Raw genomic sequence first — 17201 nt, 5'->3', positions numbered from 1 at the left:
AAAAGACGTGAAACTCACCGAGTGGTCAGGGGTGTTCACTGATATGCTCACACAAAACAAAAATCGCTGCAAAAGACGCTTTCCAACAGCTTTTATCGTAGTTTTTGCCACTCCATTGACTTGTATTAGATGTGCAGTGAGGTACGGTATTACTCCACGCCGGGAACTTTGTTTGTATTCTTGCAATTGGCAAAGATGGATTATCGCCACCAACTGGGCTGGAGTGTTTATTATTCAAGCTCTCAATGGAAGAATATATGGGTGTGAGGCGTTTGGAAAAATAGGTCCACAAGTTTACAAAGAATGCTAAAACACCTGTTGTAAAGCATCTTTTGCAGCGATTTTTGTGTGAGCATATCAGTGAACACCCCTGACCACTCGTTGAGTTTCATTTCTTTGTAAACGAAAGTTTAATGCATTTTAGGAAGGATTGTTCCAGTGCACCTATAAACCCATTGTAGAGGTGTGAGGTGAAACAACAAACACCCGAAAATTCTGGGGGCAGCCGCATATGTCGAAATTTCAGTCAAAACCGTTCTATTTCATCATAAACAATCTGAAAACAGGGCTTTAAGTGTAAAATACCGAAGTTGTCCTTTAAGTATTAGGTAATTCAAAATTTAAATAATATTTTAACTTTTTGTCAATGTCAGGTAAAAAATAAAGGTTTGAACCAAAGCATAAATATAATTTGAGAAAACTAATATAATTGGCTGTATTTATTTAAGTTTGTTAAGTATTATTTTTTCAATGAACAATTATGGCATTAACAAATATTAATAAAAGCTGAAAATTATATTGCTTATTGTTTGTTATTTCCTATATTCCTATTGCCTAATGTTAACAAAAAAAACCTCATTGTAAAGTGTTACTGAAGGACAGATGGTCAAACTGGTTTTGCTCTTTATTTTGCTATTCATTGATATCTAATATCCAGTGGTGTAAAATACTAATCCGGGCAGATTAATTATTAATTAATCTTAATTCGGGTTGTTGCTCTTTGCTGATCCAGACAGTTTTTGTAATAAATGCAAAACACATTCACAGAAGAGAAGCAAAAATTGCCAATGTCCAATAATTGCCTTCAGTGCGAGTTCAATGATTTGTTGAACATTTTTTGGTCCTACGCCTTTCACAGATGGCATATAATATTTAAAAAATACATTTAGACAACTTTAGGAGACTTTTAACCAGCATAACTAAAAATGTTTCTGGATCAATTCAGATACCATGCCTTTAATACCTAATTAAAGTATTAATACGTACTACATTTTTTAACGTACTTAAGTATCAAGGGTAAAAACATCTTGAATTTATGAAATGTAGTGGAGTGTCAAGTACTGTTTTATGCATTGGAATGTAAAGTAAAAGTTTGCCAAATAAAAACACTTACAGTTACAGTAGTGAGTAACAGTACTTCATTACTTTACACCTCTGCTAATATCTTTCATAAGGTCTATCATATCTATTTCATATTGTTGTCATACTCGTTTCCATGACTTTATTCAGTGCCAAACCTTCCAAAAAGAAGGAAAAACATCCTGTAATATTACATTCCATTCACAATGAGAGATGTCAACAGAACAGATGTTGTCTGACTATTTTCCAACAGGAAGGAATCAGTCTTTCGTGAATCTCTCACGCCTCTGCTGAAGGTGATAATTAAAGAAACAACTTAAGTACTTGGCACTCCTCACACTCACATATGTCCTCTACTTAAAAAGTCTTCTAGTGTCACACTGTAATCCCCATGTGTATTAAAAACGACTACTGTGCTAAATGAATGACTGCTGCCAGAGTCCAGGATATACAGGCAGTCCATTATTTATTTCGCCTTAATTGCTCTTTAATTCGATTATAATATTTCCTCGCTAGTAAGCCATAAAATTCTCTAAATCAGGCCATACGTCCGGACGTTGACGTACCTTCATGACAAAACACTCATTATGTACAAGGAGCACAAAGCGCTGTAAAATTAACCTTAATTTTTTTCGCCCTCCTCAAAGCAGACAAAGGCTGAAATGGGCTCTGAATGCCAAGAAGCCAGATGCCCTACATCATGTTTCCCCCAAAGACGTCATCTACGGTGGAGAAAAGCGCCACATGCCCGGCCGCATTGTCTGCCCGGCTCCCACAGGCCCCCCAGTGCAGTTTAACATTACACACTATGGAGAACTGACTCAGACACACACACAAAGCCACCCGTAAGGTCTGGACAGATAAAAGGCAGAATTTTATGGCAGTGGGCCACGCTGGTTTGTCATGCAGTTGAATGGAGTTGTGGTAAAAGGGAAGGTTTGGCCAAGCTGGTCTCATCCCCTGCCAGTATACACACAGACACAACTGCATACATACACATACTCATATCCCGCTCTATAAAGGGATCAGGAAAGGCCGACATTCCCAGTCAGAGTGCGAGATTGAATGACACAGAGGTAAAACAAAACCACCTATAAATGACTGGACCAGTTCCTTTGAGAACCTGTACTCTTTTTTTATTTTGAGTGTTTGTACAACTCATCTCGCCTACAAATGCTGGGTTATTTTTTTCTATCCAAACGCTTGGTTGAGTCATTTAATGGGCTAGTCTTGGGTAGTTTTGTGTAACCCAACCATCAGGTTAATATTTGGGGCGTTTTCACTGACAGTTAAATGAATGCACCCCTCCCGCGACGCATCAACCCAAATGCTGGGTCAAATTAACTCAGTGTGTGGTGCTGTTTAAATGTACTTCAGGTGTGGGGAGGCTGTGGTTCTTACACAGACAGATTTATGTGGATAAACAAGGTTGGTATCAATATATTTATCCATAAAACCATTACTGTTTACTAGAAAAAGCAAATATGTGTGACAACAGTCCAGTTTAACGTGAAACCTTATTACATGTACCGCTATGGTCATTAGCGATTAGCTTGTTTGATAATTTGCGCTTACAGGATCGTAAATACATTGGTTACTCTATTTTGGATGTTTAAACTGCCTCCTTTAATCAAAATCGTCCTAAATATATGACTCACGTGAGGTTTTTACTCTATAGCCTATAAAAATCTAAGCAAATAACTTGTTGTAGTAAAGAAAGACACGTGATGTGATTAATAAAGAAACCCACACTCAATCCTGCTATGCTAGAGAACTACAGACCCGTTTCTCTTCTTCCCTTCATTGCAAAGACTCTTGAACGCGTGGGGTTCAACCAGCTCTCCTCTTTCTTCACACAAAATAACCTCCTGGTTAGCAATCAGTCTGGTTTCAAAAGCGGTCACTCCACTGAGACTGCGCTGCTCTCAGTCTTTGAAGCCCTAAGGCAGGCAAGGGCAGCCTCCAAATCATCTGTGCTGATCTATCTGCCGCTTTTGACACGGTCAATCACCGCATCCTCCTGATGACCCTCATGTCTATGGGTGTCTCTGACACAGCACTTCTATGGTTCAAGTCATACCTCTCAGGTAGGTAATTTCGGGTATTCTGGAGAGGTGACGTCTCCGAACCCCAACGGCTCGATACCGGGGTGCCTCAAGGCTCCGTGCTTGGACCACTGCTATTTTTGATATACATGACATCCCTGGGCTCTGTCATTTGAAAACATGGCTTTTCCTATCACTGCTATGCGGACGACACTCAACTCCACTTGTCGTTCCACCCTGATGATCCCACCATTTCTGCCCGCATCTCGGCATGCCTGAGGGACATTTCACTCTGGATGAAGGATCACCATCTCCAGCTTAACCTTGTGAAGACAGAACTGCTTGTCAGTTCATCTGAACCAAAGATTCAGCACAACATTTACATTCAGCTAGGTTCCTCGACAATCACGCCTTCCAGGATGGCCAAAAATAAGGGAGTGGTCATTTATGATCAGCTTAGCTTCACAGAGCATTTTGCCAACACTGCTCGCTCTTGTAGATTCATCCTCTACAATATTATTGTGTAATATAAATTAGACCTTTCCAAAAAGAGTATGCTACGCAGGTCCTAGTCCAAGCTCTTGTCCTGTCTAGGCTGGACTACTGCAATACGCTTCCAGCCTGCACAACCAAACCCCTACAGATGATTCAGAATGCAGTGGCAAGAGTGGGCTCACGTAAACGCACATTAACCGTTGCAAAAACTGCTTAAAGGGATAGTTCACCCAAAAATGAAAATTCTGTCATCATTTACTCACTCTCATGTTGTTACAAACTTGTATACATTTCTTTGTTTTGATGAACACAAAGGACGATATTTTGAGAAATGTTTATAATCAAACCGTTCGTGGACCCTATTTACTTCGATAGTATTCTTTTTTCCAACTATGGAAGTGAATGGGGCCCATAAACAGTTTGAATCAGAATTTTCATTTTTGGGTGAACTATCCCTTTAAGCAGTTCTCACAATATACTTCTGAACATCTTTTTGTGTCCACGTAAAGAGCAAAAATTGCTTATCCTCTACTTCAATTGTGTACTCTGTGCTAAGTCAAATCATGTCACAGTCAGCACTTTTCAAGAGGACATACTAAAGTTATCTTTTTTTTTCTGGAGAAATAAATGTTTATAAATGTTTGTTTTTTTATTCTAAGTTCTTAAATATATTTGATTGAGGTAAACTGCACATTGTAAATAAAAAATAAGTAAAGGAGATACCATGTTTGCATGTGTTGTATTTGATATGGTGATCTGCAATAAAGTAACAAAATAAAATTAGGATTAAATAAAAAATTATATTTAACAAATTATGAAGTAAAATTAACCCAATGTTTAAATAAAAACGAGAACCATCCTTTGGGTTAAAAAACAACCCATTTGCTGGGTTAAAATTAACAACCCAACTTGATGGGTCAAGTTAGCCTATCGTGTGTTCTGTCCTATACTTACCCAGCCGTTTTTGGTTGTTTTTAATCCAATGTTTTTTAGAGATGTCCTAAAGAGTATTATGTTGCTTATTGATCTTTTATAGGTTATGAAAACTAAAAATCAACCTTGCTGATTTATATACAGTAAGCCAGTGCCAATCCTATAGTCCAAAATATACAGATACAAACAACACAAAACTAATTTCTGTGGCTTCTGATGATATTTTGACATCGTATTAAGGCAATCGATCGATCTGTGTAAAAAAACATCCACTTTTTACCTGTAATTTCCACTGAAACAAGTAGTTAAGGTGGGACCAGTATCATTAAGTTTACCCCACAGCCTGGAGTCTGATGAGAAGTGAAGTGCAGAATGATGTCATAAAAAGTACAGTTTCATACTGGTGAAAGTGAGAGACTATTAAATTAAATCATGGGTGTCAGGACATCTGAGGATTTTGTCCAATATTTATTCTTAACAGATTCATCCTACAGCTAAATAAACTTTACTAAATAAACTTCAATAAACTAATAATTCTTACTCAGCTGCACAGGAAGTAGAAATATATTGGCCCAGAATTTAGGGTCGGCCTTCCTATCAGCCCTAAATTACAGCTCTACAGATGGCAGCCATTTGCAACAGCCTGTGAATTCTCCTGTGATCTGTCCTTTTATCCTAAAGCAGTGAAGTAAACTCGTGTATCACATGAATGTAATGCTTTAAACATACACATCAGTTCTTAATACCTGGTCTGTATCAGCTACAGTATAAACAGATCAGCCACATAAGTGCATGCGCACAAATGTTAGCATATGAAAGCAAAGCAGGCACATGCAAATGTGAACATTATCACCTTTGCCAAATGCTTATTACACATCACTGTTTTCCTTCAATTAAATGTCTCTAGATTCCTAAAATGGCTGCAGCCTAGTCTGTATCTGCAGGTATAAGCAGTCTACAGTCCATCTCTATTTTACCCCCCATCCCGTCTCATTTCCCCTCTGTTAGCCCTGAGCTGCTGTGGCCAGGCTTTGTTTGCCAGCTCTCTAATTGATAACAGCCAGCAGGGGCTCAGTCAGGGGGGCAGGATTGACTCTTCACCCTCAAAGACCCTTGGGAGGCTACGGGCCACAGGCCTTCTACCATCGCCAACTACACAGACATCACCAAGCAATGACTGGCAGCTGTTTACCAGCAACACAGCACAGCTAGTTTTCTCATGCCAGTGTGCATTTGTGCAGATGTAGTTGCAGTTCACGCATCCTGAAACAAAGGAACAAGCTGTTGCCAAGTGCACAGGTTTTCTAGGAGAGACATAACGAATGATAAAATGTTTTCAGTAGACGTTGCAGATCAAGGAGATATTTCCATGAACTGTTGAGGTTTCGAGCAAAGTGTGAAGAAGATCTCTGTCGCATTCTCGTTCTTCGTTTACTTTCTATAGATCTGATCTCAGGCTTGTGCAATCTCCAGGTGCACGCAAAATGAAGGCAGTTCAAAGAGATCAGATGATGTTAAATTCAAGGCACCAACAGGTGTCTGAAGGGCATCTCACTCTGGAATGCTGTACCTCAACCTGGTCTAACTTAGAAAAACTCAACCTATCATCCACTTAACATTTAAATCCTTACATTTGATTTTACATGTTACATGATTTCTCAGGATGGCAATGCACTACAGAACAAATCGCTGTAACTTAATACACTGCACAGTCCAACATAAATATGGCTCCAGAAATAATAATGTAATAATGTTTTTTTAGTCAACTGAGGCTGCATTTACACTTCAAATTATCATGATCAGCCCAATCCGTTGTGTGACACTGACGTCAAAATCAAGCTGAATCGGATATGAGTGTTACGCAGTTCGATGTCTGGATATTGCATATGTGTCTGATAAAAATCCAAATTTGGAAGTGGCTCAGATCACATAAGAAAAAATCGGATCTCGGTAAGTTTTTTGTGTTTACACACGTGCATCGATATACGATTTGTGTCATATGTGAGCACTAAATCCGATTTCTTGTGACAGTGTAAATGCAGCCTAAGAGCCTGTCCACACGGAGACACGTTTAGCTGTATAAGTACCCATTTTTTTATCCAGATGGAGCCAGCGTTTTCAGAGTCTGAATACGCTATTTTTTTGTAACCGGGTCCTGGAGTGGATAAATCTGAAACTGACACCCTTGCGTCTTTGTGTGTACAGCCAATCCGTATCTTTTAGCCCTTTTCTCTAACAGTTAATGGAACATACATGGAAAATATGTATGTTTACTTATCATCCGCTGTTCAATAAAGCCATCGACTGATCTCAGTTTCAACACAGATAGTGAATCTCTGCATTATTTCCAGTTTGCAGTAAATGTTGATCTGTATATAAAACTTCAGTGTCAAAGAGCTGAAAGGTAACTTGTTGCGATGACACACTCGTCCTCTTAACGACATGCCCCTTAAGGCATTAGTCCCTTTCACACATACAGTCTTTACTGTTAATTTACTGGTAAATTGGAGTTAACAGGGCATGTGTGAACAGAACCTTTCTGGTAAATCAGTGCTGCCAATTTACCAGTAAGAGAGGTTGTAAGATTACCAGTAATTTACCAGTAAGCGCTATGCGTGAACAAAAAAATAAAGATTACCGGCCTTCAGAATGGACGACGTCAGACCGTGCTGACAGCTTTGGGCCAATCATAACGTTTTGATATAGATGACGCGTTTACCCCCAAACTGTTCATAAACTAGCCTGGGTGCCAGCCGAATTTAGCCCCCCACAACATTGTAGGCTTGGGGAAATTTGGTCTGGGGTCACTCCATTCGGAACTACTATGCTCGAACAAAAACTGTTCGGACCAATCAAATTGTCAGGGAGGGATAGCCCCTTGAGATCCAGCATCTCATTTTTAAGAGGGTCTTAAGACACAACATAGCTCTGACATATTTTAACTGTCACAAAAAGCACATCGCCTTTACCACAATACACAATTGCCTCAATACACAATTGAAACCCATAATATAAGATATTTAGTGTAAAAAAGGTGTCACAAAAGAAGGTTAAATCCAGTCAGTTAGGTCAGTTAAACAGTTACATAAAACACTTATAAGCGGCACTATTCAGTCCAACATCAATAACCTGCACACACATTGTTTAGATATAGAAATTAAGATAATTTAAATCTAGGGAAAGATGAGATGGACCTTAAGGACAAAGGAAGATTATTTCAATCACTATAAGCCATTACTGGTATGATAAATTAATTTGTGTATATTGAATGTTAGCGCAAGCATGCATTGCATGTTGTCGACCATTACTGGCTGATCTGTCTCTAGTCTCTTTTGTCATTAGCCTGGCAAAATAATCTTAATTCAGGTCTCTCTTCTCCACAAGCCGCATTACTTTGTGTCTTTTATATCATTACACAAAGTTTGGGACGAGTTACATGTTAAAGTTTTATACTTAAATAACCAAAGAATCTATTGGATTATTAATTGTGGATTTGGAGGTGCACATGCAGTGCAGACAGAGCAAGCTTGCTGTGGTTAAGCTGGTATTGTTTTGTGGGATGTCATATCAGTTGGTTTTCTGCAGCTACTGAAACAAATCTCCCAAATCCGTCTGACTGCTGCAGGCTTTACGGGCGTACTTAACAAGGTAATTAAAACCGTCTGCCTTCGTTCACCTAAAATTTGCATACTCCTCCTCCTGCTCTTTGTGAGGGGTTTAAAATGAATCTGTCCTCCCTCCCCTGGTTCTCCTTCCGCTGAACCGAGCAAACAACGTAAGATAGCGGACTCAAAATTGGTAGTCATGTGGCATATGATGTCATCGCTGATTTGAGTGACAGTTGGATTTTGTTAATGACCCAATTTAGCGGTGGGCATGGGAGACCAGACAAGAGTGAACATTTCTCACTACTGCCGTCGATCGCACTCACAATTATTGCTGAAACTAATTAAGGAATCCAATTAATGAGGTTAAAAGAAAGACATTGAGGCTGGGCAGGGGAATGTTCGGAGTTTCCTGGGAAATAAAGCTGGCTTATGGGAACAGTTGTCACTAATCTTCCGGATTTGTTCAAGGTGACATGGAGCAAATGAAGCTGAATTCAGTCTCCCCAACGAGTCAAGTGAAGGCTTATCATTATCACATTTTCTTTATGAGTATTGAAAAAGCATCAATTTGCTGAGGGGCAAAGGCCACAACACATCAATCAGTTTTGACTTTGTGTCTTACACCCAATTTGGATCATTGGTTTCTTCAGCGCACCAATGCTTAAAAAGTAGGTCATGTTCCTGGATCAACATCCCTGTTGGTCAAAGAATAACATTCTTATCAATGAATGAGGTTTTAGGATAAGGCTTTGATTAGAGGTTGGGGCTTCAACAATATTATTATTTTGGGGGGGAATTTAAAGTTAAGGGTTAGGGATCGGGATAGGCCAATGTTTGTTTTACAGGAATGTTGCTCAAAACCAACATAAACATACTCTACTTGGCAAAATCATGATTCTTTACGTGAAACAGACAGAAAGTTTGCTCAAGGCAGAAAGTCGAGGTGTCAATCTGAATCAGAACATTTAAACTCAGCACAATGAGTTACTGCTTGTTTTTCAATCCTGGTTTCACAAAGTTAGTTTTTGTGAGGATTACTCTGATTACCAAAGAAAGATTTCTGTATCAGCTTCTTTGTTAGTCCTGGAGTAACGTTCCTGTCAAAGAAACAATCTTAAACATTAACGCTAAACCTACCCCTTAAATCAGACAGCAAATATTTATGTTTGCTTAAAAATGCTGTGTTATTTTCAACCAAGCATGGGGTCAAAAAGAGATGAACCCAACCTGTTGGGTTGTAATTTAACCTATGCTGGATTGTTTTAATCCAAAATGCTGGGTTGTTTCAAACCATCGTTGTGTCAAATATAAACCTTTTCTGAGTTAATTTAATGGCTGGGTTTGTCCCTTTTTGACCCAATGCTAGAGTTCGTGAAGAGCTTAAATACAAAACCTTCTAAGTGCGGCTGACATATTTTTTTGTACATAAGCATACGTTTAGGATATGTTTAGGTTTAGTAATTTTACTTTAATGACATTGAAAAGGTTATTAGTCAGTACTTGAAATGCCTTATTTTCACGTTAGTTATGTCATTGGTTTTTGACAAATTTGACTTTCGCTGCAAAACCCTCTATGTACAAACAAAATCTAGTCACTCTTTACTGTCTTTTCTAAATAAAGGTAAAAGCATATTTAAGTATGGCCTAAGGCCGGGATTAAGTGGATTTAAAGTGAAAGTATTTGATGATACGTGCTGAAAGCATTCGGTCAATATAAAGAGTTTGGTTCCAAAACGCGTTAAACGGCATTTTTTTTTAAAAATAGTTACCGCCAAAATCAGTATTGTATTTGGTCAGTTTTAAAAAGTCAATTCTTCATTTTACGCAAAATCCAATATCCGCAGTGTTATTTTGTCATGTTTTCCCTTATTTTCCAAACCATGACAAACGTCTTCCTTCTCTGCAGAATGCAATTAATCCCCTTAACCAATCACAGCGCACCATTCCACGCATTGGAAACAATAATGGCAGTGCTTTGAATACACACAGAATCCTAGTTTTCCTCACTTTGTACTTTGTGATCAACAAACAAACAAAAACAAATAATAGTTTTGATGGCATTGATAAACCTGTGGTGGTTTTCTGTAGCGGGGATGAAACGTAAGCCATCAAAATCGAATAATTCACGTGAGAGGCACTCAAGGAAAAATTACGGCTTTTGTTTGTTCTCACACAACAGCATCAATGCAAACACATTGACCCAAGGGGATTTTATGAAAAACGTTCCATTATTTTACTCCAAGTGAACGAAAATCGAGCAGGACCAAACCATTTTACAGCTGATCGCTGTCAAAAAAGTATGACAAGGATGACAGCAGCAATGGCAGTGTTCTTAATATGACAAAGTGTTTTGATTAATGATTTATTTTTTTAATCAGTGTATAGCACTAGTCAGCTAAATGAATATAACATGGCAAAGATGAATGCACATTTATATATTGATTCAATAGATTTATAGCATTTTTAAAAAAAACTTGTGAATTTGTTGCATTTTGCGGAAAAAATAATCAGTTTTTATAATAAATTTTTGAAAATAAAATTATGTATTTGAATTTTGAATGTTATTATAACCTAAAGATGCTATGTGGAAGTTTGTAATAGGAAATCATGGTTTTTATCTTGTCACTTTCTTGGTATAGATAAGACATTTTTACCCAAATGAGTCAAAATGGATTCATTGCGTTTTGGAACCAAACTCTTCATATTAGGCTTTTAGGGGCTTTTGCATCTGAGCTCAGATATTAATTCAGAAACATATCCTACATTTAGGTCATGAGAGAAAACAAAACAGAGGGACCCAGAAAAAGCACACTATGACAAAATTCATCATTTCTCAACCCACTGTGGGAATTGTGTGGCCACGGTGTCACCAATGTCCACTTATGCCTCCGAGAGCTAGACAAAACAGCCCAGAGAAGTAAACGGACACCATTCACCACCTGCACGAGTAAAACAAACCCAAAACACTCGAGTCCACACCACCCCGAAAAAGGCAGTTGTCGCCAAGATGAGCGTCTCATTTAAATTAGCCATGGAGGGACGTCTAGTAGAAACTGGGGAGGCAGCCAGAGGCACAACAAGAAGTTAAGCACCTCAATCAGGTAAATTCTAGATTGAAAAGCATCTCCTGACGCTGGAAGGTTTGATGAAGGATCACGACACCCTTTCTGGATTGAAACCTGAGGACTGTAGACAAGCTGCAATGGCAGGAGGAAACAGCGTGTCGTGAGGAGTGAAACGAATGCAGCTCTAGTTGCATGAGCCAGCCGGATATACAGTTACACTCACCATGCTGGATAGACGAAAAGTAAAACAAGACTGAGTGAGAGAGAGAGAGAGAGAGAGAGAGAGAGAGCAGATGGACAACTGAGTGAAAAATAAGGGCCCTAGAGTGAGCTAAATTCAATACAGGAACAAACACAAAACTTTGACCCCTAAATTCTGTCACATTCACAGATGGTACTTATCATAATGAATCAAACTGTCTAAATCTAAGGCTACGTTTACATGGAAACAATCTGAAAAGAATGTTGCGTTGCATTATCACTTTTTATTCCGCGTTTATACAAGAATTTTGAGGGGGAAATCTGCGTGCATATGGTGACGCAAAAGTGTGTGATATTCGATGTAGTATGCACTCCAGGCGGCTAGGTGGCAATGTGAAGCACTGACACACAACAACACCAAGTCCGTGTGCCTGCGTACAACCTTCTTCCTGGTTCTCCCAGGTCTCGTCCAAAGCCATCTGGTTTGCTTCCGACGAATTGGCGCATCAACAGTTTCACTGAGGTCATTAATGTGCCTTCTCTGATCAGTAATACTTGCTGTGAATAATTCGTACAACTGCTGGAAAGACTTGTATATATTTATCAGAGCTGCTATGGCAACTTGAAGGTCCGACGTATGGAAATAATCTGACATGTTTGTTGTTATTTTCCTGAACTGGCGCATGCCTGTGACCTAAACGCATACGCGACGAGAGCCACCGTGAGCAAACTTTTGCGTTTTTACCCTATAGACGGGAACGCGAGGGTAGATCGTTTTTAAGATTTCCACTCTGAAGGGTGGTTTTACTTTTTTTGCGTTTTTAAGCCCAAAAAACGCTGTCACCGTGTAAACGAAAGACACATCCGATATTTTAACGTTTTCACCATTGAGCGTTCTCGTGTAAACAGGCCCTAAGACCGGTATAGACGGTATTGCCCATTAAAAATATATTTTTATTACCAAAACTGTTTTTTCCAGATCGTTCAATCCTAGATTAAATATTCATTCAGCTACTCATCATGGTAACACAATTGCAATTAAATCGATGATTTGTTCACTATTATAAATCAAGTTGTTAAGAGCATCTGCAAAGCATATAAAAGTAAAAAGAAGCAATCATTTAGTAAGCAGCTCCTTTTCAACATGATATATATGTCTCTTCAGGCTACACTGACAGTAGATTTGAGCCCAAGAGCTCCACATTTCCAAAACGTCATAGCACTGAAACGCAACCTACCAATCTGCACGTTATACTGCACATATCTGACGTTTGAACTTCAAGAGCTCGTGAGGAAACGCATTGGTGCTTGTTGTTTTCTCTAAAGACGAATGACATCTGCAGAAAGAGAGAATGTTGGTGTTTTCTCTTGTTGGAGAGGAAACTATTTAACTATGGAGTGCTATTAATAACATCCACCTTAACTTTTAGAGCTGGAACAGATCCAGCCTGTTATTCGGCATTTCTTTCTGCGTTAAAACTGTCTTGACGAATAACCCACCAAGACTGACAAAGTGCCACGCAAATCAATCCGAACGCAAAGTCTTGTGTACACAAAAGAGCGTCTGTAAAGAGTTACAGAAGACACAATGAATAATTCTGTAAACACAAAGCTTGTTTACGTGCAGTCTTCAGACGTGTGCGTGGAGAATGTCTTGCTGCTTGGGGCTCGGGGAAAACTCTGTCTCCTCTAATAAAGCCATGATTACTATCAGACTGCGGCGCGCGTCACAAATAACAACAACTACAAAGCAGAAATCGATTGTGACTTCACGCTTTTGTACGCTTGTCTGCAACTCGTCCAAACCCCACCCCTGACAATTTACAGCTCGGCGGAGCAAAGAGGGAAGAGAATCTTTTTTAATAGTACAACACATTGCATTGTGGGATACATTATTCTATGCAAAGTGCATTTGTTCATAATGTTACATCCCAGCAAGTAATTTTGCATTTAAAAGACATCTAATAGCCATCCAAACAATGCAAAAAACAACGCAAAATTTGTGCTGTCTGTGAAGATTTAATAGACTTCTAACCATAGGCCAAAAATAAATGAAATAAAATAAATAAAATCAAACACCTTGTAATCACTGTTGACTTTGCTTACATGATGGAATATCAAACATCTTGGCAAAACGACATGTAACCAAATTCAAGGTTATTTTGGCTCAAAATGGGTTACTCATAGCTGGACTATATCAGGTCTGTATCCTATAGATGGTGAAATGATGGCTATTAGTATTTTTGTCTTGTTTTTCAGTAGAAATATCTACAAATTCTTAAATTAATATGCTTTTTCTTGATAAGCAAAATTATGTGAATTTGAGGTTAAAACAAGCAAAAATATCTGCCAATAGGGGTGAGAAATTTTGTCTTGAATTAAGTGTTTAAGAAAAAAGTAAACTTATTTCAAGAATTTGTTTATTACCCCATTGGCAGAATGTTTTGCTTTTTTAAGCACAAATTCACATAAATTATAAATATATATATTTTTTAAACTCAACTTATTTTCTTAGGTCATTTTGCTTATCAAGAAAAGGCATCTTGATTTAAACATTTGTAGATATTTCTACTGAAAACAAGACAAAAATACTAAGTAAGAAAGTCGTTATTTGCAGTGCAATAGCCATCATTTCACCATCTATAGGTTAACTATAGACACAATTCACTTAAATTGTATAATTTTTTTGTCTAAAAACTAGACTTATTTTCTTAGGTCATTTTGCTTATCAAGAAAATACATGGGTGATTCTCACGAAAACTTGGTTTTAAAAATGTCAAGCATGAAAATGTAAAAATTGCTTAAATTTACTTTTTTTCCCACCAGACAATTAAAAAACAAAGTCTGGAGTAAATGGGAACATTAATTTAAAAACTTTTACTTATCATTTAACACTTTTTGTAACATAATTTAAAAAATTTGTCCTAAAAAATCTCATTACCGCAACAGTCAGAAAACATCAACACTGACATATTTTCAAAATGACATGACAAACCTGAAAGAACATAATTTGGAATTCTGCACATGCATTTAAAATCAAAGTATTATGCTTCTATTAATTAAATTAACATTTAATAAGCATCTGTTGCGGTAATGATAATCAAAATGTCGTGTAAGCATTCTGACAAGACAATATTTCAAATTAACTGTAGAAAAATGATCTTACCTGGTAGCCATCTTGAAGTAACTGGTCCATGTGCTTGGTCACTCAAAATCAAACTTTATTAAAATTCTGTATGTGTGCTTAAACTGTTCTCAAAAAGTGTTGCGGAGGATGAGAACATCAGGCATGGACACATCATTTTCCTAATTTTTCTTCATTATTATTATACATGAATATTCAGTAAATATTTTTTCTGTCATCTAAAGTAGTCTAGCAAAACATCCATTTATTTTTTTTCTTATTATTTTTGTGTTAATTTTATTAAATTACAACATAACGCATGTTCAAACACAGCCGGACACATTGCGGTAATGAGAATTTCAGCAGAAAATGAGATAAGAATTTATAATTGTAAATTTTATGTTGAAATCATACATTGTGCAAGGTAGAACACAGTATTGTGTAAATTCTGATGCTTTTTAATGTTACTATATTACACATTTTAAAGCTAAAATCATTAGTGCCGTGGTGTTTCAATGGTTTAAGAATTTTTTAAGAATTTTTGTATATTTCTACTGAAAACAAGACATAAGTACTAAGTAAGAAAGTCATTTTTTGCAGTGTGCTTTCTTGGATTTGTCAAAGGCAGTTACCTCATACAAGTATTTGATGCATACAGATCTGCATACTACAGAAGTACTAAGTAGTATAGTAACATGCTTTTTTAAAAATAGCATGTCCGGCCCATCATATCCTGTCCTTTTTTGCCCAATTACACAGAGACACGCACACACAAGCACTCATCATCACATACAAAAGCTGAATGGCAGGGCTGAAAATTCATTTTGACATTAAAGCCTCTTACCAACATAGTACAAGGGCGGGGACATTTTTACATTACACATGCATGACGGGGACTAACTTGCGTGTTTGTCGTAAATATTTGCTGGTAGATGCCACCGGTATTTACGCCCTCGTATCAGCACAACCTTGCTGGCAAGCGCTCGCTGAATTAAATTGAGAAGATAAAACAGGCCTAAGTTGTATTTATTTGTGGTGTAATCATAAGGATTAAGCCGGTGAAGAAATGCATTAATGTCTAATCCCCCTCTGCGTGCCCCCCTCACCTCCAGCACCGCGGTGCAACCCGCTTTCAATTTGGAAAAGGGAAAAAGAGCGAAGAGAAAAAACAGAGGCACTCGTTTGGAGCAGCCTTGAGCTTCAGCCAAGCCCTTGTTGGCATTGTGTTCTTACAGCTGGGCTTGCTTTCCCTTTATCTTACTCACTCTTTCTCTGTTTTCCTCCCTCTTGTTCTCTGTGAAGTGCTTTTCTTCCTGGCCCGGCGTGACAGAAGGGTGTGTATGTGTGTGTATGGGGGGGGTCAGTGTGTTCTTGTGGAGGTTGCCAAATCCTGCTGCTTCCTGCCCATTACAGCCCACAATGACAGACTGTAAACAGAGAAAGAGAGAGACAGAGAGACTCAAACTCACTCTTCGCACTTCGCTCTCACTGTAAGCAAATTCATACAGTGAATACCGTACAACCAAAACACACACTTTGTTCTTCGTTTTAATTGTGTAATTAGATGGTGACTGTGATTAAAATAGCATTGGCATACTGCTTAATTTGTTTGTATGTATGTAAATATAACTTTCCAGACTACGCTTAATTTTAAATGCTCTTTCATTTGTAAGCCCCGAGTCCTTATATCTGTCTCATTAAACCTGCAGTCACAAGAAACCAATGATCGTCTTAAAGGGACACTCCACTTTTTTTTAAATATTGTATATTATTATTATTGTATATATAAATAAAAAAATGTATATATTATATACATTTTCCACTTCCCCTAGAGTTAAACATTTGATTTTTGCCATTTTGGAATCCATTCAGCTGATCTCCGGGTCTGGTGCTACCACTGTTAGCATAGCTTAGCACAATCCATTGGATCTGATTAGACCAATAGCATCGCGCTAAAAAGTAACCAAAGAGTTTCAAAATTTTTCTTATTTAAAACTTGACTCTTCTGTTTTGACTCTTGGCGTAATAATCAAGGACTTTGCTGCTGTAACATGGCTGCAGCAGGCGCAATGATATAACACAACAATTTTCGGCTGCTGCGTAATATCATTGCGCCTCCTGCAGCCATGTTACCGCAGGAAACTCCTTGATTTTTGCACCAGTTTGAGAGTATAGTTCCTAGCCATATCTGCATAGAAGATCGCAATTTTCTGTCGGTCTTAGTACACAATGTAACTACAGAAGAGTCAAGTTTTAATTAAGAAAAATATCAAAAATCTTTGATTATTTTTTATCACGATGCTAATGGTCAGATTATGCTAAGCTATGCTAAAATTGGTACAGCCAGACCCGGACATTGGCTGAATGGATT

General features: G+C 38.0%; 1 long non-coding RNA gene across 1 annotated transcript in view; it reads right to left on the bottom strand.

Annotated features, from left to right (window-relative positions):
* LOC141351430 (uncharacterized) overlaps window positions 1-17201 on the bottom strand; it is a 129741-nt gene that overhangs the window by 77112 nt on the left and 35428 nt on the right. The window contains exon 2 of the long non-coding RNA XR_012359686.1: window positions 16096-16257. This is a non-coding gene — a long non-coding RNA (uncharacterized lncRNA). The remainder of the gene's footprint in view (window positions 1-16095; window positions 16258-17201) is intronic.

Source organism: Misgurnus anguillicaudatus, chromosome 20, assembly GCF_027580225.2.
Source record: "Misgurnus anguillicaudatus chromosome 20, ASM2758022v2, whole genome shotgun sequence".
NCBI classification, from domain to species: domain Eukaryota; kingdom Metazoa; phylum Chordata; class Actinopteri; order Cypriniformes; family Cobitidae; genus Misgurnus; species Misgurnus anguillicaudatus.
The sequence above is the reverse complement of the archived record's forward strand: the minus strand, read 5'-3'. Positions and strand labels throughout refer to the sequence as shown.